The 24,995-nt window shown below is 38.1% G+C and overlaps 1 protein-coding gene across 1 annotated transcript in view; it reads right to left on the bottom strand.

The window, feature by feature from the left end:
• The window catches only part of LOC138691346 (zinc finger protein 665-like), a 474,208-nt gene extending 449,569 nt beyond the window's left edge, over nt 1-24,639 (bottom strand). Inside the window, exon 1 of the mRNA XM_069813232.1 lies at nt 24,472-24,639. The gene's annotated coding sequence lies outside the window, so the exon portion shown is untranslated. The remainder of the gene's footprint in view (nt 1-24,471) is intronic.
• Nucleotides 24,640-24,995: the final 356 nt, after the last annotated feature.

The raw sequence follows: 24,995 nt of genomic DNA, 5'->3' as shown, positions 1-24,995 counted from the left end.
TATTTCTCTGAAAAGCTTTCTAGTATGAAAAGAATACAATTTTACTTACATGGTTTTATTCTATCAAAACGTACACAAACCTTGGACTGCTCCTATGACGATAAATTGTCTACTTCAAAGTTCTATATAATACCCGAAAAGCCATTACTGCTTTCGAACTCAACAACAAGTTATGTAACCTTCAGCAGGAAGGCACCAATAAATATGTCTTTAACTAAGAAAAATAATCGCTGCTATGTGAAATAAACAAACCTTCAGGTTATACCCTAAGCTATTAGAAATATAAATAGGAAAATTGTGAGAAAACAATGAATAAAACAACTAAAGAAGAAAGAAGTAATGATGAAGTATTCTTCCGATACTTGGAATAAGCTTGCAGCTAGGTTCCCCTCTACTCGAGCCATTTTATTCTTTCCTTGTTTGTGCTACATCAACTACAGCTAATATATAACATTACTCGCTACATTAATTACTGAAACCTTTATTGTTTACTTTTACACTCTTATTACACGCGGTTGAAATATAAATTGATCTGATGATGCAAATCAATTGAGAGATTCAGAATCATAGTGGACTAAGCGCCATTTACTAAAACCGTAGGAAACAAGCCTTAAAATGAAGTTATCACCATAATTCAATGGAAACATTTAGCAAGTAAGATAAAATATACACATTCAAACTAAGTTATATACCAATCTCCATTAAACTATGGTATTCACTTAACTTTAACCCTTGCTTTCTCCGCTTTTAATAAATGGCGCTTGGCCCACTATGGCTCTGAACACTTCAATTGCGAGTTTTTCACCATTTTTGTTGCCTCTCCGTCTGTCCGTATATCAGGGTACAGTGACATCCGCAAACTATATACGAATTCTGTTCTTATTCAGTATTCACTAATTAAATTATCTGGCAATACTGCACATGAAATGCAATAACATTTTAGTGAAATATAAATGTGTATTTATTGGATTTGGAAAGCGTAATTTTTAGTTATTATCGCCGCGGTCTCATGCTTAACATTCGGCAGGCCTTGGAGTGGCCTCGTGCATAACATTCGACAGGTCTTTGAAATTTAATTGTATTATTATTTTAAATTCCTTGTGTCGCCGTTCCAATCACTCGCCTTAATTTCAATGTAACCAATAAGCTGCTTCCATTATAAAATGACACCTACTTGTCTAATCCACGTGGACTAAAACCGAAGTTGCAATGTCTTTAAGGTATGCGATTAAAAATTATTATTAAAGAGTTATTAATAGTAATAATAATAATAATAATAATAATAATAATAATAATAATAATAATAATAATAATAATAATAATAATAATAATAGCCTTTTAACAATATTACAAACTAGTGCTTATTCTAATCGAGGAAGTAAACGTGACAACGTCACGCTTAAAGTGAAACCTACAGAGCAACAATCGGTCGACAAAACTATGTTTTAAAAGCACACCGCACGTAATTGTATGATGCCAGTATGTTAAGTATGAGGCCGCGGCTATAATAATCCTAGTCTGCTTGTGATTTTTTATTTGGAGTTGTGGTACATGAGACTGAGAAGTACCGGAGAAACAACTCTGCTCGATGTGAAGTTATTCATTATAATATGTAGAAGCATTTTTTTCTACATTCTAATTTTATTTCTAGTGCTGGAATTCATAACCTTCTAACAGTTAAGACAGGAAGCAGGCCTATGAGCGGAGACTACCTCATTTTTAAGTATTATCATCCCTTGTCACACTCTCATTTGTTTTGCTTGAGTGAACCACTGGTAAATAGTTTATATTTCAACATTTTTATCACTTTGGACGTCAATAATCCGGAATAGGAAAAATTAAAAACTCAATTAGGCCTATGATTTAATTAACGACGCTCGCAACCGAAGAGGTTATATCAGGTGGCCGGTGTGCCGGAATTTTCTTCCGCGGGAGTTTTTTAACATGCCAGTAAATCTACTGACATGAAGCTGTAGTATTTAAACACACTTAAATGTCGTCGACCTGGGCCGGGATCGAACCCTAATATATAATAATATTAATTGCGATTTCTGTACTACACTTAATATGTGAGGGAAAAAGGAATAATGGACAAAAAGGGTTTCCCTTTACATTTTACTGAAATTAGTAAAAGTTTATATGGAGAATAAATAAATAAATAAGTAAATAAATAAATAAAAAATAAATAAATAAATAAATAAATATATTAAAATTTTAATAAGTACAAAGCTAATAAAATCAGAAGAAATAACTATAAGAAGTTATGCAGGGATGTAGTCTGTTATCGATCCTCTTGAATATCTGTATAAACGACATTATTAAAACATTGAAACAAAAGGTGAACTCAGGTAAACGTGTAGGAAAAATCAAATACCTAAATGTATGACTTTATACTGATAATACACTGGTCAAAAAAAAGTTAAGCATATTTCCAGTTTACCCAATAATACCTGATATTTATGTTTATTTTGGTTTTATGTGGCACGTATTATGTTTACCAATTCAAACTCATTCATTTGTTTTATTCTGCATCACTAGGTAACGTCCAAATCACGGCTAGTAAACAAAGCCTGTAATTCGAGCATAGTTCAATCAGTGTCGTTTTGCTTCATAGTGCAGTAAACAAAGTCTGTAATTCGAGCAAAGTTCAATCAGTGTCGTTTTGCTTCATAGTGCTTCATAGTGCACTACAATGGCTCGGAACACCCTTACAATGGCAGACCGCATCAAAATCATCACTTTGATGGAACAAAACATGAGACAAGTTGATGTTGCTAACATCCTTCATGTGAATCAGAGTATTGTCTCCAGACTGTGGAGAAAGTTCCAGGAAACCCAGTCAATAGCAGAGCGACCTCGCGAGGGCCGTCCACGCAAAACAACACCAGGTCAGGACCGGTATGTAAGGTTATCTGCACGTAGGAACCCTATAGCCTCAGCTACAACTCTGCTCCATGACCTGCGCGAAGCCACTGGTGTTGTTGTAAGCAGCCAAACTGTGCGCAATAGACTTCATGCCATAGGGTTGTATGCTCGAAGACCACTCAAGACTCCAGCATTCCGTCCACATCACAGGGGTGCTCGTGCGAGATGGGCTAGAGCACATGAGAATTGGACACGAGACCAATGGACCAGAACTTTATTCCCAGACGAAGTGAGAATGGGCCTACACCCTGACAACAATTCTATTCGCGTATGGAGACGAAGAGGGGAACGAAATCATCCCTCAATAACCGTGGAATGTCACCAACAGTTTGGTGGTTCAATCTTGTTTCGGGCAGGTGTCATGTTTGGCCGCCGCACACCACTGGTTTCAATAGAGGGAAACATGACTGTTGCCGTGTATGAGAATAACATCCTCCAACCCATAGTAAGTGGTTTTGCAGAGACTGTAGGAGAAGGGTTCACTCTACAGGACGATAATGCTCGGCCTCATCGTGCTCATAGTGTGCAGCGGTATCTGGTAGAACATGGGATCCGAAGAATGGATTGGCCAGCATGCTCACCGGATATGAACTGTATAGAGCATGCATGGATCTTTCTCAGGAGAGCCATTTCTAATCGTCCACATCACCCATTAACGATTCAAGAACTCAGGAATGCTGCCTTGGAAGAATGGGACAATTTGCCTCAGGAGAGCTTAGATGCGTTGGTACTGAGTATGCCCCATCGCATACAAGAGTGCCTCAGGGTTCGTGGAGGACCAACACGTTATTAAACAGGGTACTGAAAGCACCATTTCCTTTTCTTTGATGATGTACGAATTTCAACTTCCCTTATCTTCTCCGTTGTTTCCGAACAATGCAACTTTTTCATTTCATATTGAGTCCATTGTTAACAAATTGTGTATTTCTACTTTTAAGTTTATTCTGTGGAACCAAGAAACCCAATTATAATTTATCTATTTTATTTTAATTAATAAAAACCGTTATATGCCTAATTATGCTTAACTTTTTTTGACCAGTAATCCAGAAATATGAAGAACACCTGCAAAGCCCAATACATGCATTACATCAAATGAGTGAATATTCTAATATGTTTAGAGCAAGTATCTCATTTTAATGTATTATTTAGAATGCGATATAAGCTGCGATGTCGACAATGATATACAAAAAAAAATAAAGTAAATAAATTTCAACAAGTATGGTGGACAGCCACAAGACATCATAGAAAAAAAAAACAAAGAAAGAAGCAAAACTAAAATTTTACAAACTAATGGCTGTTCCAACGTTGATGTATGGGAGCGAGTCTTTGATATTTAAAAAAAAAAGATAAAAGTAAAATAAAAGAAGCAGAGATGAGATTTCGGAGGAAAGACAAAGACTGTATGAGAACAGATCTCTTAGGAAATGAATATATGAATCTCTTTATTCCTAATTGAGTTATGCCCACATATTGCTTGCTAACAATCAATTCTAATGATGTATATAGTTGTAATTGAAAAAGCCACTGAATTTGAAGCAAATGGTTTCTTAAACGTCATTGTTAGATTGAAAATTTCCTCTACTTGCCACCGGTTACTGTCAAAATCCTTTAATTTGTGAAAGTGGATATAGGAGATCTTGAATCTATAGGATTCATATACGGGAAGGACTTAATATAAAACAAATTAATGAGAAGATAATAGAGAATAGAGAAAATTGGATACAAAATATCTGTACCTGAGAGCTAGAGTGGCGTAAGTCCACTTTTTTTAAAATGTTATTATTACACATTTGAAGTGCTCTTATTGCGATGCATAAGTGCCACATTGCAACAAGTCTCTAATAATAGTAATAAACGAAATAAACAAGATTATAATTATGCAAGTCCAACTCACTTTAAAACCAAATTTAAGTAAGTCCACTTACTATTATTTTGCTCTAATAATTTTTATAGGGAGCAAATGTAAGTCCACGTATGCTACTTCAGCTCTCAGTTTTTGGCTAAAATGTACACAACGCATAGCTGAAACTATCCGAAATCAAATTCATAAGGAATATTGAAGTGAAAACAAGTCCTGGGATTCAAAACGTCAATTTATATCATCATGTGTCACGAGTAAACCAGTACAACAGAGCTGACCAAGGGACTCAATAAGGGAAAATATGAGGACACAAAGCAATGTGTATTCTTTTACAATAGAAACTGCAAAAAAATCAGTACGTAAGACATTCTTTCTGAATACATTAGCCATCTCAGAATCCTTTATGATAGTAGCATTACTGAGAACTTCTGAAGTTGGAATGGTGAAACCTGATAAACGTGGCAGACACTCTTCATACAATAAAACCTCTGATTTTATTATTGAGTAAATAAAAGCCCACATCAGAAAATATCCCTCTTATGAAAGCCATTATAGTCGAGAACGAACAAAGAGAATATATTTGGGCACTCATCTTAATATATCTAAAATGTATGCACTGATGACTGTAAAGCTTTCGGAGTTAAAGAAGCGAAGAAATGGCTATTTAGGTGCAACTTTAATGCAGATTTCAATTTATATTTCCACCAACCAGAGGTTGATACATGTGATACATGCGATTTTTACTGTGTACAGTTGGATGATGCTTCAACAGAAGAAGAGATTAAAGCCATAAAAGAAAAGAAAAAAAAAGATATGCATATGGAAGAGGCAAATATGAGGTACTGCTTGAAAAAGGTGGGTAAGGAAACTGCAAAAAAACAATGAAAAACACACAATTATAATGGCTGATCTGCAAAAAATGCTTGTCCACTCCATACCTCACAAATTCACAAAGTTTTTACCTCAGAAAACTATGGACACTTAACTATACAATACATGACCCAATTTCAGGAAGGTCTTGGTGTATGCTATGGGATGAAGTGACTGGAGGGCGAGGTGGAAATGAAATGGCATCTTCTTTCTTAGCCTGGGCAAATGGAAACATAAAAGGTAATGACACATAAGTCTTAACTGTTTGGACCGATAATTGTGCAGGGCAAAACAGAAATTTAATGATGGTAATGATGTATATGTGGCTCCATAACAAGAACAGTAGTCTGAAAGAAATTAACCATAAATTTCTCATGAGAAGTCATACCCACATGGAGGTCGATGGAGACCACAATATAATTGAATGGTCAAAGAAGAGACTTTCAGGTATGTCTATATTCACATGCAATGACTGGGCGAACTTTATATTGAAATGCAAGAAGTCACCTTTTCTTGTGAAACGTAAGCAGTTCAAGAATTTTAAGAATTTCCACTCATTCATGAATTCCATTTCCGCTCCGCTTTTTGCTAGGCAGAAAAACTGTCAGAATGAAGCATTTTTAATTTCCTCAGCAGTGTGGCTTCAGTTACGAAACAATTCTGATGGAATTCTTTTCTACAAAACCGAATTTGGAGGAAACTTTCAATCAGTAGATTTGAGAAGAAATACAAGGAAACCATTAGAATTCCCCATAATTGAACTCCCACAATTGAGGATTTTCAAAAAGAAAATCAGCACACAGAAATACAGAGATTTGATGATTCTTACGCATTGGATTCCAGAGGAATATAAAGCGTACTTCAGGGACTTGCCACATGCTGAAGGAGAAGAAACTTCCCGTACTGAAGAACATTTCAAGTGGACTCTGAAATCTCTACAGTTTGTATTTATTTAATTTCACTGTTTTTTTTAATGTAAAATTAAACATGGCTATTACATCACATACAATTTAAATAACATTTTGTTTTTGGTAGCTTTAAGGTTAGACAGTGTTGAGCATATTGTTAATTAAAATAGCCTTATTAATGTAACATGAGGTTTCTGTCACTAATAACAGCTACTACACGTGTAAAATACATAAAAAATAAGTGTAGCCTAAGTGAAACCCATAAGACTGAATCTGAATGTCTATTATATTAAACTACTGTTACTTGCATTTTGATACATGAATAAGATTAAAAATATGACTATTTTGTATGTGAATAATAAAATGTAAGTCCAAAAATAGTACTTATATTTAGAGCTAAAATAACGCAAGTCCATTTAATTCCACTGTAACAAACCGATGGAAAATGAAAGGTGTTGATCATGTAAAGAGTAAGCACTAGTCTATACAACATAAATATGAGATTTATAAGAAACGAATAAGATCGCAAAAATAACAAAAATATGAGAATTTTTTTTCTTTTTAGGCTCTCCTGTAAAATTGTTGTTTTGTGACTTGCGTCACTCTAGCTCTCAGGTACAGATATTGTGCCGACTATTTCTCGGCACCCTATTTTCCTTACTTTTTATTTCTTTCTTATGTTTATGCACCGTTCTCGGCTTCCTTTGTTTCCCTTCTTTTGCCGATAGATGTTTCTTTCTTAAACTCCATTTTCTGCCTAATTTCTATTATATCTATGTGGAAAGCGAGATCAATGGCTGGGTTATATTTGTCTGTTTATTGGTTTATTTCCTGTATTCTCATTTGTCATCATTTCAAATTTTTCCGTTACTTGGTTGGCGGTATTGCTGACCGCGCTCTGGAGTGTTATGCGGAAGCAGATGACAGTCACTGAGTCGGAGGCAGTCAGAGAGAGACCGGATCTCTGAAGAGTCGAGATGGGCAGTCAGTAGAGATGGGAACGATATATCGGCTTTTACGAAATACCGATATTTTCGTTTCGATATATCGATATCGAAATTTTGATTCAATATATCATATAATATATCGGTTTTATCATATTTATAGTTTTTTATGTTTGTTTTTGTTTTTTGTGGAATTATTATGGACAACTAGTTAACTCCGTTAATTCCATGAGAGATGTCGTTAATGAAAGTGAGCAGTTACATGATTGTGAAATCTTGAAATATCCAATCCAATCAATGCCTTTCTCTGATTGGCTGGTATAGAATTCGAATTCAAACTATTTAAATATGCAGTACCAAATTCAGAATCCAACATATGCGAACGTGAGAGTGAGACGGGAGGTTTAATCTGCTACTGTTTTAGTATTAATGTTCCCCAAGGCAGAAGTAACTGCCACTCTGAAAAGGAACTGTTTGACTTCAAAACTTTTATTTCTATGTTTTTGAATGGAAAGAGAAGCAAGGATAAATACTGGTTTCAGATTTGTTTACGGCTAGGATTTCTATGCACAACCTAGGACTGACATTGTTTTAGTACATAAAAATTGTATCCCCCATAATCACCATCATCATCATCATCGTCATCATCATCACTACCACCACCACCACCACCAGTGATATTTGGAATGTTGGAGTGTAACAATAACTTGCAATGGGAACTTACTATGGAAGGTTTGTGTCAAATCAATTGTGAAGCTTCTTAAAACTTGTAACATTCTAAGTACTGTTTACTTACATTTAAAAATGAATACAAGCACTGTTTACTTACATTTAAAAATGAATACAAGAACTGTTTACTTACATTTAAAAATGATTACGTTGTTATTTAGAGGAGAGAATCATATTTGTATCCTCGATTGAATCCTATATAAAATTAGAATAATTGAATCGTGGATTGGAATAACCAGATGGGGATCCTAAACAAAATTGGATTGGATTGGAAAGAGAGAAGGCTTTTCAGTAACCTACAAATGAAACAACGAGTCAAAGGAGAAGAAATGTCAGAAACAAGTGAAATAGGGACAAGAGTATGACAGGAATGCCCTTTATCACCTACCCTGTTCAACATCTACTTGGAGGAATGAGTGAAGAACTGTTTTCAGAATATGGGAAGAGTGATAGTAGAACGAAGAAGAATAAAGTGTCTAAGATTTGCTGATATTGCGTTGTTAGATGATACTAAGGAATAAGCTACTGGAGCTAAATAATAGCTGTGAGCAGTATAGAATGAAAATAAATGCCAACAAGACGAAAACCATGGACATAGGAAAGAAAGTACACTTGCGAATTCTAAATGAGGCAGTAGAGCAAGTGGACAGCTTCAGATATTTAGGGTGTACTATAAGCAGTAACATGAACTGCTGCAAAAGAGTCAAAAGGAGAACAGCAATAGCAAAGGAAGCTTTTAATAGAAAAAGGAATATCTTCTGCGGACCTCTGGAGAAAGAACTAAGGAAGAGACTAGTGAAGTGCTTTGTGTGGAGTGTAGCGTTGTATGGGGCAGAAACATGCACATTACTAAGAAGTGAAGAGAAGCGAATAGAAGCATTTGGAATGTGGATATGGAGAAGGATGGAGCGTGTGAAATGGATAGAGTAAGAAACGAAGCTGTGTTGGAAAGAGTGGATGAAGAAAGAATGATGCTGAAACTGATCATGAGGAAAAGGAATTGGCTGGGTCACTGGCTGAGAAGAAACTGCCTACTGAAGGATGCACTAGAAGGAATGGTGAACGGGAGAAGAGTTTGGGGCAGAAGAAGATATCAGATGATAGACGACATTAAGATATATGGATCATATGCGGAGAAAAAGAGGAAGGCAGAAAATAGGAAAGACTGGAGAATATGTTGGGTTTGCAGTGAAAGATCTGCCCTTGGGCAGAATACTGTGTGTGTGTGTGTGTGTGTGTGTGTGTGTGTGTATATATATATGAAGAGGAAGACAGAATAGGAAAGACTGGAGTATGCTCTCTTTGCAGTGAAAGTCCTGCCTTTGGGCAGAACACTATGAATGAATGACTGTCTCAATGTCCAACACTATCCATATAGAGTTCACTTAACACTTCCCCATTGTATCATTTAAGCTCATCTTACCGCCACTATAATTTTGATTTAGGTTAGGAACTACATAATAATTATGGTATTAGAATTATATTGTTTATCGTTGCAATTTGACATATAATATTTTGACTGTTATGATGTTAATTTCAATACTAATGAGGAATAGGCTATTAAAATTTAAGTTTATTGTAATAAATGTACACCTACGAAATATGTAATAATTGCATTAGTATCTATTCATTTGCTTACGGAATATCGTTTCGATATAATAGTAGTAGTAGGGTTTAAGAAGGGCGCGTCAGCTACTATGGCTATTTGCGCCCTTATCTAAAATTCTTAATATAACAAAGACATAAATAATATAATAATCAGAGTGCTAAAAGAACTAAACAGCGTTGTCACGGTAAAACGAGGCACACAAATGCAGTAAACATAAGCTGAATTCTACAGAATCATAAAACTGAGCAATTGTATGAACCTAGGTGGTATTCACAACGAACAAATAAAACAATAAAACTAACGCCACCAGAGATAAATTGTGTATCATATTTTAAAATGAACAAAATATTATAAAATATTCGGATATATAAAGTCCGAAATGTCAACAATGTAAAATCAAATATAAAATAACAAATGTAACTTCCGGATGTAAAGGGTCCGGAGGATAAGTAAAACGGATGAATAAAAAACTAAATCACTTTATCCAAACCTGTATTCGATAAAAATCTCAGAACTGCATTTGTACAGCTGTCAAAAGAAAAAGTGGCCGCTCTCCTGAAACAAAGTTCCCTTCGGGTATCTTCGCTACAATTCGGAGACAGGCGATGTTACATGTTGTTGGACCACGTTGCCTGATATCTACAGTTATAATTGAAGTATACTGTATGTTATTCGATAGCATAATGGTAGCGTTCAGGCCTCTTGTTCATGAGGTCCTGCGTTCGACTACAACCTCGTGCTTTTATGTCCTTTTTTGTTCTGTTTTTGAGAGAGACAAACTAGACATAATGGCTCCTTTCTCTTTTATGATTATTTTAGTAATTAACATCAGGTTCATTAATATATTATGCCATGACTTTATCATTATCATTATGATATTGTGGCTGCAAATGGATAGAAAAAAGATTTTATTCTCAATAAAATATCTTTCGTGGCATAAACATAACAAATTTACTGGCGTCGGCCTTAAAACATTCAAACAATTAAGCGTTCAAAAAACAAAACAAAAAGCCACAATTCAATATTTAGTCTATCTTCCTCTTATCTCGATCATCTTGCAGTCGAGTGGGCATGAAATTGACTAGTATTTGCAAATAGCGCCTGTTCTTAGACATGATATTCCAGGCATTCTGAACATGCACACATAAATGTTCTGTCCATGGGCAGGTCTTTCATTGCAAACCCAGCAATCTCCAATCTTTCCTATTTTCTGCCTTCCTCTTAGTCTCCGCATATGATCCACGTATCCTAATGTCGTCTATTATTCTTTTCAACCAGAGACCCAACCAATTCCTTTTTCTCTTTCTAATCAGTTTCAGCATCATTCTTTCTTCACTCACTTTTTCAAACACAATTTTATTTCTTATTCTGTCTGTCCACTTTACACGCACCGTTCTTCTCCACATCCACATTTCAAATGCTTCAATTCGTTTCTCTTCAATTCGTTTCGTAATGTCCATGTTCTTTCCCCATACAATGCCACACTCCACACAAAGCACTTCACTAGTCTCTTCCTTAGTTCTTTTTCCAGAGGTTCGCAGAAGATCCTTCTTATTCTATTAAAAGCTTCCTTTGTTCATGTTTGCAGTTTTCTTGGGAAGGATAGGCCTAAATGCGGTAACATCCCGTTGCTTTCCGCACACCACTATCTCTTTCGCATCTTATTAAATTCCAGGGGGCCCAAGCGTGGAGATGAGGAGAGTGGATTTGACTAATTGGGCCCTCCGGACTTCACCGAAAGTCACGGCAAGGGTTAAATATTAATTCTATCAGGATGTTTGACCCGGTCAGATACCTGCAAATCTCAATTAGCCTCTGCCCCCCGCATCCTGGACTAGCTTCTACGAATCATCAGAAAATCTTAGAGTGTGATTGGGCCAATTTTTCCGAAAATGTTTCCACACTTTTGCCCTCGTAGCTCAGCGGACGAACGTCGGAATTTAGATGTCAACGTCTCAGGTTCAATTCCTCGTTACTCCTTTTCATTTTATTGTGGTTCAAGATAGTATAATGTAATAATACAAAAAGAAAAACTAATAGCAGTATTATGCAACTGGATTTTTCCAAACCTAATATTAAATTTATGTTATTTATATCGCTAAAGAACGATTACAATATAAATAACTTGAATATTATTTATACAGTATCACTAAAGAACGATAACAGAATATAAAATGATAAATATCGGTTTGTTTAATTAATATATTGCGAAAGAACAATAACAATATAAATAACTTGAATATTGTTTTATAATTCTAATGAAGGAAAACAGAATATAAATGATAACTTGAATATTATTTAAATCGCTAAAGAACGATAACAATATAAAAAACGTTAATATTATTCATATCGGAATTTCACAGGTATATTACAGATGTATTTAAGAAATTGTAGAAGAATAGTAATTAGTAACAGTGTCCTATTTATTCTTCTTGGAGCCAAATTTGTAACTTTTAAAAGTGCGGTTACTGTGTTGAAGTGTATGTGTTGTAACGGATGCTTGATTTGTTATGTATGTGAGTCAGTTATGGGATGCTTGATGTCGTCGCAATGTCGTAATTATAGTTTGATTGTGTTTGTGTGACTATTGTGTATTAATTTATGATGTATGGTACGGAAAGCTGCATATTTGTGTTATAGAAGTGTTACGTATGTGTGTTGTTAATGTTTTTGTATGTTTCAAATTGATACCTGATATTTGTTTTGCAATCGCAATGCCTAATTTAAGGATTGTTTATGTTTTGTTTACATCGCGTAAGCTAATTTAATTTTCTTTTCCATTTCTCTTTATGCTTATCTTTTTTGTGTATAAAACTATAGCCCTAACATACATATGTAAAATAGGGCTAACCCCCATTGGAGATACAATAATCATTATTATTCATATCGTTATAATACGATAACAAAATACAAATGATGACCTCAATTTTATTCATATCTCTAAAGAACGATAACAAAATATAAATAACGTGATATCCATAAAGAACGATAACTGGATATAAATGATAATTTGAATATCATTTACATCGCTAAAGAACGATTAAAAAATAAAATGAAAACTTGAAGAAGGCCCGAACCCAGGACCTTTGAATCATTAAACAAACACTCTACCGCTGGTCTACGAGGCGCAGATATGGCACACTTTCATAGTTCCGGAACTGCTTGTACAAGGACATGCGTCGTGTAACATCGCCGCGACCCGAAGTGGACTTTGAAAATATTCGCTGTTCACGATTGCGGCCACTTTTTTTTTTTGACAGCTGTACAATTAAAATCATTTCCAAGAGCGTGACGTAGCGTCGGCCGAATTCCGTATTGCCGGCGGACACAGTCATATTTTACTGCAACGCAATAAAAAATGTTCCACCGTAAGTGGAGCACGGCATATATCACACTCCCGCTGAGGCTCGCCACTCGTTTCGATATACCGATATATTTTCTGCAATATATGTCGTTTATCAAAATTAGGTTTTCAATATATTGCAATATCAATATATAGGCATTTAAATTATTTCATCCATCTCTACCAGTCAGCCTGAGGTATCCGAGAAGAGCAGCGAGTTTGAGCGGGGCTCTGGCGGAGGCACGCTGCGGGGTTGACGCATAGAGTGCGGTCCTGGTGACGTCAACATCAGCCGAAGGGAGTTCTGAAGCGGACGTCGTCGTTTGCTGGGATATCTGTAATCCACTAAAGGCTACCACACACAGAAAGCTAAGCTAAGCTACGCAAACTAAGGAAAAAAAATAGCTCTAATGGAGTTATATGGAATGGCACACACAGAAAGCTATGCTAAACTAAGGTAAGCTAAGCTACGCTAAGTTTTCACAGATCGCCTAGGAGGCGATTTTAGTAGTTGTAACTGGCTTCGCGCATGCGCATAATCAGTTGTTTTCCCGGCATCTAGCAGACGATTGTGTGTGTGTAGGCCAACTTTAATAGTTATTTTATTGTTCGTACTAATTACCATGGAAGGAAGACCAAGGGAGGAAATATTGATTGCAGACATACAAAAATATCCCTGTCTCAATGAACCAAGTTCAAATTATTATAGGGACACAACCAGGAAAGACAACTGTCGGCAAGAAATAAGTGAAACTCTCGGGATTGATTGTACGTATCTTTCATTCTTTTCCATAACTATTGTACCCACTATAATTCAGATACATCTTATAGTTTGGTAATATGCTTTTCACTCTATGAAATTAATTTATTAAATTGCATTAAAGTTTGTATTGCTAACTTATTGAGGAGTTCATTTCAAACAGTCAATCTTGATTTTTTCCTCAATAAACACAAGCTATTTGCCATGGTACACTTCCTTCATTCATGAATAATAACGCATAAACTCTTACCTAACATTGAAAGCCTCTTGGGTAGCATTACAACCTACACGTGGAATCGAATCAAGACATGCGTCTTGTGTTAAAATTTCCTGTTCACATTGTCCTACTAGTGCCACGTATATATTCTGCCTCATATAGGCTAATTATTGTGAAGAACACACGTCGCCTTTACAATTTTATAAAGTAGTTCCACCCTGCATCTACAAGGTTTTTCATAAACCTCCCACTGCCAAACCAGAATACCAAAAGTATTTTCAACAATACGTCTGGCTCGTGAGAGTCGGTCATTGAACACACTTTTCGCTCATTGTTGTGAACCTCATCACGAGGAAAAGGTCGCATGAGATATCTCTTCAATGGGAAAGCCTCAACCCCCAATAAAACGAAAGGCAAACTCGGACCATGTGATACCAATGGCTCATCTGCAGGTATATTTAAAGACCCATCTTTCAATGTCTTCCCGAGTACACTATTTGAGAAAACGCCACCACCACTATTTCTTCCTTTGGAACCCACATCGATCACTGTAAAACGGTAATGTGCTTCTACAACTACTAACAGTACGATCGAAAATGTTTTCTTGTAATTATAGAACGTTGTTCCACTATTGGATGGGGTACGTATAAGTACATGTCTTCCATCAATAGCCCCTAAACAATTGGGAAAATTTCACAGTTTTTTCAAAATTTTTTGCTATCATTTTCCATTTTTCCTGTGATGGTATACGTAGCACTTTGTCCTGTAGTCGATTCCAGATGGCTTCACAAACATCATTTATTATACAGTAGATGATACAGTTGAGGCTCCTGTTCAGTAACTATATGCTATCGTTTTAAATCTGTCCCCAGTTACCAGTTACCTGAAAGATACATATTGTTTTAGGTAAAGAAGTAAAAAGTATGTGGAAAAAACTGAGGGATTGCTTCAGAGAGGCAATCAAAAGATAGAACGAAACAAAAAGTGGAAAAGGAGCAGTGAAGATTAAAGAATGGAAATTTAACAAACAAATGCAGTTCTGCTCCCTTACATGTCTACAAGAAGGTATGCTGACATAATATGTAATATGAGAAAGCATTCTTTAACAGTAACAATAAAGGTAATAAATGTGGAAATAAAGAATTTATCTTAAGAGTCCGTTATGCTTTCTAAACAGTAATAAACAATATAAAAGTCTTTTTACATGATTTACATACACAGGAATGGTTGTAACATTTAAAAAAAGTTTCAATTTTATTAATGGTGCTATTATTGTGAGTGTGTCTATATACAGTATATGTATATATATATATATATATATATATATATATATATATATATATATATATATATAAGTATATATATAATTATTATCGAAAGTAAAAATAGAATAAATTGCAGTACATACAGTAGGCCCTATAATATTTTTAGCAATATCTATGTTGCATATGATTGAGTCCCCATAGGGGCCTCCAGTTATCATCTGATACACATGTTTCCTTACAGCACCTATACAAACATTCAGATAACTCAAAGTCAAAGTGAAGAGAACTCGCAGCATGACCCTGCCGAGACTGAGATAGCGTTAATGAAAACAATGATGAACCAACTATATCTGGATGTTCTGCTGCTGCCACTACAGTAGTTGATAATTCTCCAGTAGCCATCCAACCATCCAGCCATCCAGCAAAAAAGCAAAACACCAGCCTTGCATCGAGCAGTGCTGAGAAAGTAATTGAATACCTGAAGACACGCACAGAGAATACAAATCCAATCAACATTTTTTTTCACATCTATATGTGAATTTATTCACAAAAAAATTACCAATAGATTTACAAATATGTGTGAAGCATGAAATATTTCATACAGTTGTAACAGCAGTAGAAGAAAATGTTGCCAGAACAAGCCAAGGACAAAGTTTCACTCTAATTTCACCCCCATAAACACAGAGTCATCCACCCAACCTACAGTTGTAATTGTGAGCCAGAATAATGACACAACGATATGGTGTAAACATTGATAATGAACTTTGTTAAAACTTTTGTTGTGACAGTAAAATATAAATAAAATATCTTATGTAGGAATAGACTATTACTAATGCAAAATTCACTAACATAATATTGAAAATATAGCGAACATAGTACTGTCATGTTCTTACTTCAAATATATTGCTAATCTTTCTTTCTCCGATTTGTACGTTTCTTTTAGTATCATTCTCAATAATAGAAAGAAGTTCATGAAACTGTTCCTGATTCAGCTGAAAGTAACTTTTAAATTCTTCATTATTTCCATGCAATTCTTGAATCAAATGATGAAATTCACCATGTATTCCTCTCCGTCTTCCAATATCACGTATCCAAAATCGTCTCATAGTTCTGTTTCCTTCTCTTTCTTCATCTTCCATGACAGCAGCCAATAAAATTGCCTCCTCTTCAAATATTGTAGTTGGATATCCAGCCATTTTGAAATATCTGTTTTACTTACAAGGGAATCTTCTATCATAGTGAATTGATTAAGCGGTAATGCCGTATATTTTTGAAAAGAGGAGGCAAAAGTAAGTCAGCAGGTGAATTTTTTTTCGCCTCAGCTCCATAGGAACACACGTTATGGGACTGTAAATCTAACTTGACAGTATGTGGGAAGTGACCCAATGTACAAAGTAAAGGTTAAAATGAAGTTATTTTCGAAGTTACTGCATTGCAAACGAGATATTACAGCTGTTGCGCATTTTAATTGAAACATTATGGACATCGATCTTCATGCAATGAATAAATTCTGGGCGAAAATACTTGCCTTCCGCATATTCGATGAACCAGAAGCATATGATTTGATGTAATATGGGTCAGGAGGTTTATATTTAGGGAACTTTTTCTGTCATTCGGCTGACACAAGATACATTAGGGGGAAGATCTGTTCGTTCATGGAAATGACTGGCATAATCATGCAGGAGTGTGTCATAGCAGCCTCTGATCCTACTGTGGCATAAATCTTCTTCCTTCACTTGAAACGCAGGGTTCGCCAGGAGTGAATCTCTATTTCAAATCGACTTTGATCAGTGTTGAAGATCTGGCGAGGAGTGAAGCCACGATCGATGAACAACTGCTCCATCTGCTATCAGGGACTGGAATGCTACTATCAGGGGCTAGAATTCTTTACCTGCAGACTTACTAAAGGCTTTACCAATAACCAAAAATGCATTTAAAAATAGGCTTAAGTTCTTTACTAACAAACGGTAGTATATTATACACACTATTTAAAGGGTGTAATTAATATCTTGTTATTTGAAGTATTGTATCAGTTAGGAAGTGTGTTGTGTAAGTGAAGTGTGTAGTGTCAGTAAAATCTATTGTGTAAGTGAAGTGGCTGTGCAAAGTATTTGAACAGGTTTTGAAATGGTTTTGAAGTGTTAGTGATATCAGGATAGAATCTGTGCAGTGAGTGAGTTGACAGCGAAATATGTGTAGTGCGAAAGGTACTTGTGCAGGTATGAACCTCTCACACTCGTGGGTTTTAGTTCGAACTTAGGGTTAAGATACAAATTATATATATTTTAAATATTATTTTAAGTGATCACGTTTCATTTAATTTAGGATGCTCCTTGTTATTATTATTATTTTTATTATTATTATTAATTATTGTTTTTATTAGTTATGTTTATTATTAATTGTCATTATTGAGTGTAATTAGTTACCACTGCCACCGGGTATATATATATATATATATATATATATATATATATATATATATATATATATATATATATATATATATATAAATTTGCAGTGTGAGTACATACACACATACACATCTTCGCCACAAAATTGTCCGAATTCTGCTTCACCTCTGCCGCTTTTGATACAAAGTTCCTGCTCACTATATGCGTGACAGAACGAGAAACGATATGATTGCGCTGCTTGAATCTCTATACCCACGAATCAAGCTCTGAAGTTAAGACGGTTATCACTATCAATTTGATCCTTCACCTGTAGGCCTCAAAACCTGATAGTTCTGTCATGAATGATAGCATTCGCACTTGACATTTGCTTAAAATGCTGCAGAACCATGCCATTAATGTCAGCCATTCCATGTTTCTTCTTCTTCTTCTTCTTCTTCTTCTTCTTCTTCTTCTTCACTTTTCCATCGCAATCGTAAAGCATCCCCTGTGTGATTAGAGACTAGAAGTAGTAGTAGGGTTTAAGAAGGGCGCGTCAGCTACTATGGCTATTTGTGCCTTTATCTACAATTCTTAATATAACAAAGAAATAAATAGTACAATAATCAGAGTGCTAAAAGAAATAAAAAGCGTTGTCACGGTAAAACGAGGCACACAAATCCAGTATACATAAGGTGATTTCTACACAATCATAAAAGGGAGCAATTCTACGACCCTAGGTGGTATTCAAGACGAACACATGAAACAATAAGACTAATGCCGCCAGAGATAAATCGAGAATCATTTTTTAAAAACAATGAAATTATATAAAATATTTGGATGTATAAAGTCCGAAATGCCTACAATGTAAAATCAAATATAAAACAACAAATATAATCTCCGACAGTAAAGGGTCCGAGGGATAGTTAAAAACGGTCAATAAAAAACTAAATCAACTTATCGAAACCTGTGTTCGATAAAAATCTCAGAACTGCATTTGTACAATGAAAATCATCTCCAAGAGCGTCACGTAGTGTCGGTCGAATTCCATATTGCCTGCGGGAACGGTCAATTTTTTTACAACAAAATAAAAAATGTTCCACCGTAAGTGGAACACGGCACATATCACACTCCGGCTGAGGCTCGCCACATAGGAGATGGCCATGTGTCAGATGACAGTGGCCAATCCTCAACCGGGTGAGTAACACCTCCTCGTGTCGTGACGCTCTTGTGGACGAACCCCAAACTTGAACAGTATTCTTTATATTTCGTAATTTGTGTCCCTCTTGTGCAGACCATTCTGCTTCCCATTGCCACCATATTTTATATTTCAAGTAGTTTCGAATGTCCTGCCACCTCTCGCGCCAATATACCAGAGAGCCATTCAGTGCACCAGCCCTAGCTGCAGCATCTGCGGCATCTTTTCCTGGAATCCCTACATGATCAGGAATCCACACTACTCCAATCTCATAATCACAGCTAAGGAGAGTGTGGAACAGCTCCTGAGTTCTTAAGACAAGCGGATCATCTCAATTAAAAGACTGCAAGCACTGGATGGCACTTAAAGAGTCGGAACAGATAAGGAATCTGCCCCGAGGTTGCCTAATTAAAAACAATAAAACTCTGTAAAAAGCATAGAGTTCAGTAGTAAAAACACTAGTATATTGGCTTAGACTGCATTTAAATATCTCTCCATTTGTAACGAAGGAACAATCATTTATCCGGGATCCGTCAGTAAAAACTAATGAATAATTTGGATATCGTGATAAAAGTTCACTAAAACGAAGTCTATAAACAAAAGCTCGTGTAAAATTCTTAAAACATCGGCTCAGACTTACATCAAACATGGGACGTCGCATAATAAACGGTGGAGTGGTGGTGTACTCCAGTGTGCGAACTGATGGTAGATGTATATCCAGCTCAGAGACCAGTTCACACTTGCTGGACGAAGTCTCCGTGGATTTTCATTGTATCGGCCGTAGAGAGACGAATCATGGAAAGAGTCGTAAAAATTGTGCTCAGGCTGCGAACGGAGCTTAACAGCATATAAGCACAACAAGACATTACGTCGCCGATACAGTGATGGTTCTCCCACTTCACAATAAAGACTCGCTATCCGACAGGTTCGGAAGGCCCCTGTTGAAATTCGTATCCCATGGTGATGGTTAGTATCTAAAAGACGTAATTTAGATTTATTTGCTGAGCCATAAATAAAACAGCCATAATCCAGCTTTGATCGTATAAGAGCTCGGTAAATGCGTGAAACACTGTACGGTCTGCACCCCAGCGAACCCCTGACAAAAGGCGTAAAAAGCTTACGGATTTCTCGCAACGCCTTCTCAAATCACATATATGCGCCTCCCACGCTAATTTATAATCAAAGATAAGGTCCAGAAATCTCGCAGTGTCTGCATATTGCAACTCCACTCCATTAAGACGCAGTTCACGATGTGATTGTAGTCCACCGTCGTTCTAAAAATGGATATACTGCGTCTTCTGAGTGGAGAATTTAAAGCCATTGCGAACAGCCCATTCTGATAGCAGGTTGATGAGCAGCTGCATATATCGACCGGTGGATGGAAGATATCGGGATCTGTAATATAAACTGAAGTCATCAACGTACAAGAGAGAAGATACTGGGTTACCCACACAGTGGGTAATTCCATTAATCGCAATGCAGAAAAGAAGAACGCTTAATACAGAACCCTGCGGAACGCCGTTTACTTGAAGATGTTCGTTAGAAAGTGTGGCGCCTATTCGAACTCGGAAATACCGCTCTGCCATGAACTTGGAAATAAACGTTGGTAGACTACCACGAAGTCCCCAATCATGCAGAGTTTGCAGAATGCCATACCGCAATGTGGTGTAGTAAGCCTTTTCTAAGTCAAAGAAGATCGCCACAAGATGTTCATTCTTGAGGAAAGCATCTCTAATGGCGGTCTCTAGCCGAATAAGATAGTCTACGGCGGATCTGTGCTTACGAAAACCACATTGGATATTAGATAATCGGTTTTCCTATTCGAGTACCCACATTAGGCGTTTGCTTATCATTCTTTCCATAACCTTGGATACGCAGCTGGTCAGGGGAATTGGTCTGTGGCTTCCAGGCAAAGAAGGATCCTTTCCCGGTTTCCGGACGGGGATTCCAATGGCGGAACGCAAAGTAGATGGAAAGACCCCCTCAGTCCAGATTCTGTTGTACATTGCCAGAAGAAAAGACATTCCAGCTGGCGGAAGATGGCGAAGCATACGGTTATGGATGTTATCAGTACCAGGGGAAGTGTCAGATGATGTTTCTAGTGCCGCCTCGAACTCCTTGGACGTGAACGGTGTATTGTAATACTCTGTGTTATCTGATATAAAATTGAGGTTTCGTTTTTCCGCAAAATCTTTGATTTTTAGAAATTCCGGGTTACAATTATTTGAGCTGCTTATCTGTGCGAATGAGGTAGCAAATATTTCTGCAATTTCTGTTCGACTGGTGGTCGTTAATCCAATGTTTAATATTCCCGGAATTACAGAACTACGTTTCCCCATTATTCGACGGACTTTGTCCCATACAATATCAGATGGGACATTCCTTTTCAATGAATTAACGCAGTTTGCCCAGGACGCCTTCTTAGCATCGCATACAGTGCGACGAGCTTAGGCTCGAAGAAGTTTAAACTGGACAAAATTTTCTTGGGTCGGATGTCGCTCAAATTGGCGTAAGGCACGTCTGCGGTTTCGGATTCCATCTCTGCAGGCATCCAACCACCAGGGGACAGAGAAGCGTTTTGGCCTGTAGGACGACCGGGAGATAGATAATTCCGCAGACTTTACAACTATGTTTGAGAAATAGTCCACTACGGAGTCCACACATTGATGTCTGTTATCATCGAATGATATGGACTCCGAAAATCCGACCCATCCCGCCTTTTAACAACCCAGTTTGGAGAGCGAGATTCCGCAGGACGTAAAGCGGACATACGCATTCGAATGGGATTGTGGTCACTACAATGTAGGTCGTGAATCACAGACCATTCAAAATGAATGGACAAAACTGGGCTACAAATGGGGATATCTATCATGGAGTATGTACCATAAGCCAAGGAGAGGTGTGTTGCTTACCCTGAATTCAGGGTAAAAAGATTTAGACGGGTACATAACTCTGCTATTTTATTTCCTCCGTCGTCATCGGAATTTGAGCCCCAAGAGTGGTGTGATGCATTGAAATCCACCTGTGCTAGATATGGAGCAGGTACATGCGATAGAATGTCTTCAATTTCATGTACTGTGAAAGGTGTGTCTGGGGGCATATAAACAGTGACTACTGAGAACTGGATGTAAAGTAAAATTACTCTAGCGGCTGTGCATTGATATGGACTGTTAATATTGATAACAGAGGAAAAGATACTTAGGCAGAATAGGAGAGCAAACCTCCATTGCCACGAATACCGGAAAGATGATCGTACCGGCGAACATATTATATCTAGATACCCAGGTAATTTTCAGGACGGAGGTCTATCTTCCAGGAGACAATAAATAGCTGGGTTCTCATGATAGTTCAATTGTTGTAGTTCTGTGTATCTGCTGCGTACACCGTTCACGACCGGTCGAGGTGGGTTCCTCCAAGTGGTGACCGGGGGGTGCAATGGTGGCTCTCGTGCTCTTCTTTTCGGCCATTTTTCGTCCTATCACCAACCACACCTTTTCGTTCTCTCTGCTTTTTCATCACTATTTCTCTCCGCCGGCCGCCATTGCATTCGGAACGCCCACCACATCATCACAGCCATATTCACCTCTCCATCCCCGCTGTTTTTGTTCTTGCCACGTCCGCCACCATTACGGGATTTGTTAACAATGCCTGATGTGGCTTTATTCTTCTTCCCCTTCTAATTCTTATATCTATTATTAGGTTAATTTTCTTAGGTTTATAACTCCCGTGTCACCAGCGGGGATCTTTCCTATCTGCGTGGTCCTGTCCCACGGTTTCGAGCGCGACTTCCAACTTGTGTGGCCCGAGAGGGCGCCCAGCAACGAAGCAATAGTGGACCCTTCATACTGCCCCTATATGCAAGTCTAGGTGCGGAGCCCGGACCAGTAGTCATGTACACTCACGTAGAGACCCAATGGGGGCCCGGAGCGACTTAAACGTCCCGGTGACCGATTCTGCTCGCCAGGGCGTATATATCGCTCCGAAGTGTTACAGCTGACGTATGAGTGTCGCAGTGTAATCAACCACAAGTCCCCAGAAGCTGCGTGCGGTCTCGGATTGCTCCGGCTTTGGGAGGGTCGGTCGGAGTTAGCCGCAGTAGTCTGGCACTTGTATTCGGTGTAGAGTGGGGAGCCACGGGCGGTTATTCCCGTGTTAGGGGCATAAAAGTGCGACACGTCTCTGGTGTAAGACTTGCCATTAGGTGTGTAATGGCCAGTTTGAAATGTAACTTGCGTGAAGTGGGTTGCTTGGGATCGGGCTGTGGGGGGGTCCCCACGGCCGGCACAGACCGCGAAGATTTCTTAGGTGTCTTTTTCTTTCGCCCCCCCCCGGTGGCAGGCTGACGTCGACAGTTCCGTAGGGGCGCCAGGTCAAAATGGCCTCTTCGCGCTCCTCTTCTCCTCCCTCAGAAAAAAATAATAAAAAAAAAGACGACAGGAATTGATACAACTGGTGGTCATATTTTGACGAAAACTGCTATGGCCTTGGACTCTGAGGAAGTAACTGTCAAAGTGCCGTCTCCGAAGTTTATCAGTATCACCTTGGACGGAACAGAAAAGACAATGAAAAACATTAGTCCATTTTACGTGAGACTCGCACTAGACGGTCTCGTTGGGAACGTCAAAAATGCAACTCGCCTACGCAACAGCAGTCCCCTAGTCGAAACGGTATCTCCAAAACAGAGTGAGACCCTGTTGAAAGCGAAGTTGCTAGGGTCTTACCCTATTAAAGTCGAACGGCACTCCTTGCTCAACACCACGCGGAGAGTAGTGCATACGGATTCTCTGGACGGTATGTCTGATGAAGAGATCCAACTAGAACTGGCGGAGCTGTCTGTGTCCAAGGTTTACCGTTTATTACGTAAGCGGGACGGACAGACTGTTCCGCTGAGCACTGTCTTTTTGACCTTCGAGAAGCCTGTCCTACCAGAATACATCCTTGTCGGTTACGAGCGTGTCCCAGTTCGTGCGTATGTGCCGAAACCAATGCGGTGCTATAGGTGCCAACGGTTCGGACATACGCAAAAACGTTGCACAAACAACATCGTATGTGCCAAGTGCGGCGGTTCTGACCATGGGGAAACCCCATGTGCCAGCGCCGAGCACTGCGTGAATTGTTCTGGGGACCACGCCTCCAATTCTAAAAATTGCCCGAATCATGTGGTAGAGAAGGATATCCAAGAACTGAGAGTCCGAGAAAATATTACGTTTTTGGAGGCGCGTAAGCGTATTTTAGATCAACAGAAAAAGGCGAGGGAAGAGTCCTATGCAGCAGTTTTGCAAAAAGCAACACAAGCAATAGATGTATTTACGCAAACGCCGCCTCTTGTTAGTATACTTGGGAAGCGTATTGAAAAGGCAACCCAGACGTAAGTAGACGTTGCCACTCAGACTGCTGAGTCAGACGACTCGTGTGGCCTTGATATAAGGCCTTACATTCCAAAAAAGATTATTACCGTGGCGACAGAGAAAGACTCTACGCCTGGTAGATCGCCGCGACGTCGCGCTCCCTGTTCTGGTGACGGGTCGAGATCACGGTCTCGATCAATATCGCGATCGGGCGTGCGGCGATCTGCGAGCCAATCCCCACGGTCGAAGACCAAGCAGTCTCAGTCAACGGCACGAAATCCTAGAAAAGATAAGATGAGAAAATCACCCGTCAAGCCACCATGATAATTTAAATCCACATAATGACTGATATCGTACAATGGAATGTGAACGGTGTACGCAGCAGATATGCAGAACTAAAGCAATTGATCTATCGTGAGAACCCTGCTATTTTATGTCTACAGGAGACACACCTCCGACCTCAACATTCCCTGAAAATCTCGGGATACAATGTTTACCGGTATGACCATCTTACCGGTATTCGTACTAACGGAGGTTGTGCCCTCCTTCTCCGCCAGAGTACCTTTTCCTCTGTTCTAAACATTAACACCGATCATCAATGCATAGCTGCCACAGTAGCCTTACTTACCAT

Source organism: Periplaneta americana, chromosome 16 (genome assembly GCF_040183065.1).
Source record: "Periplaneta americana isolate PAMFEO1 chromosome 16, P.americana_PAMFEO1_priV1, whole genome shotgun sequence".
NCBI classification, from domain to species: Eukaryota; Metazoa; Arthropoda; class Insecta; order Blattodea; family Blattidae; genus Periplaneta; species Periplaneta americana.
This window is presented reverse-complemented; position numbering and strand designations above follow the sequence as displayed.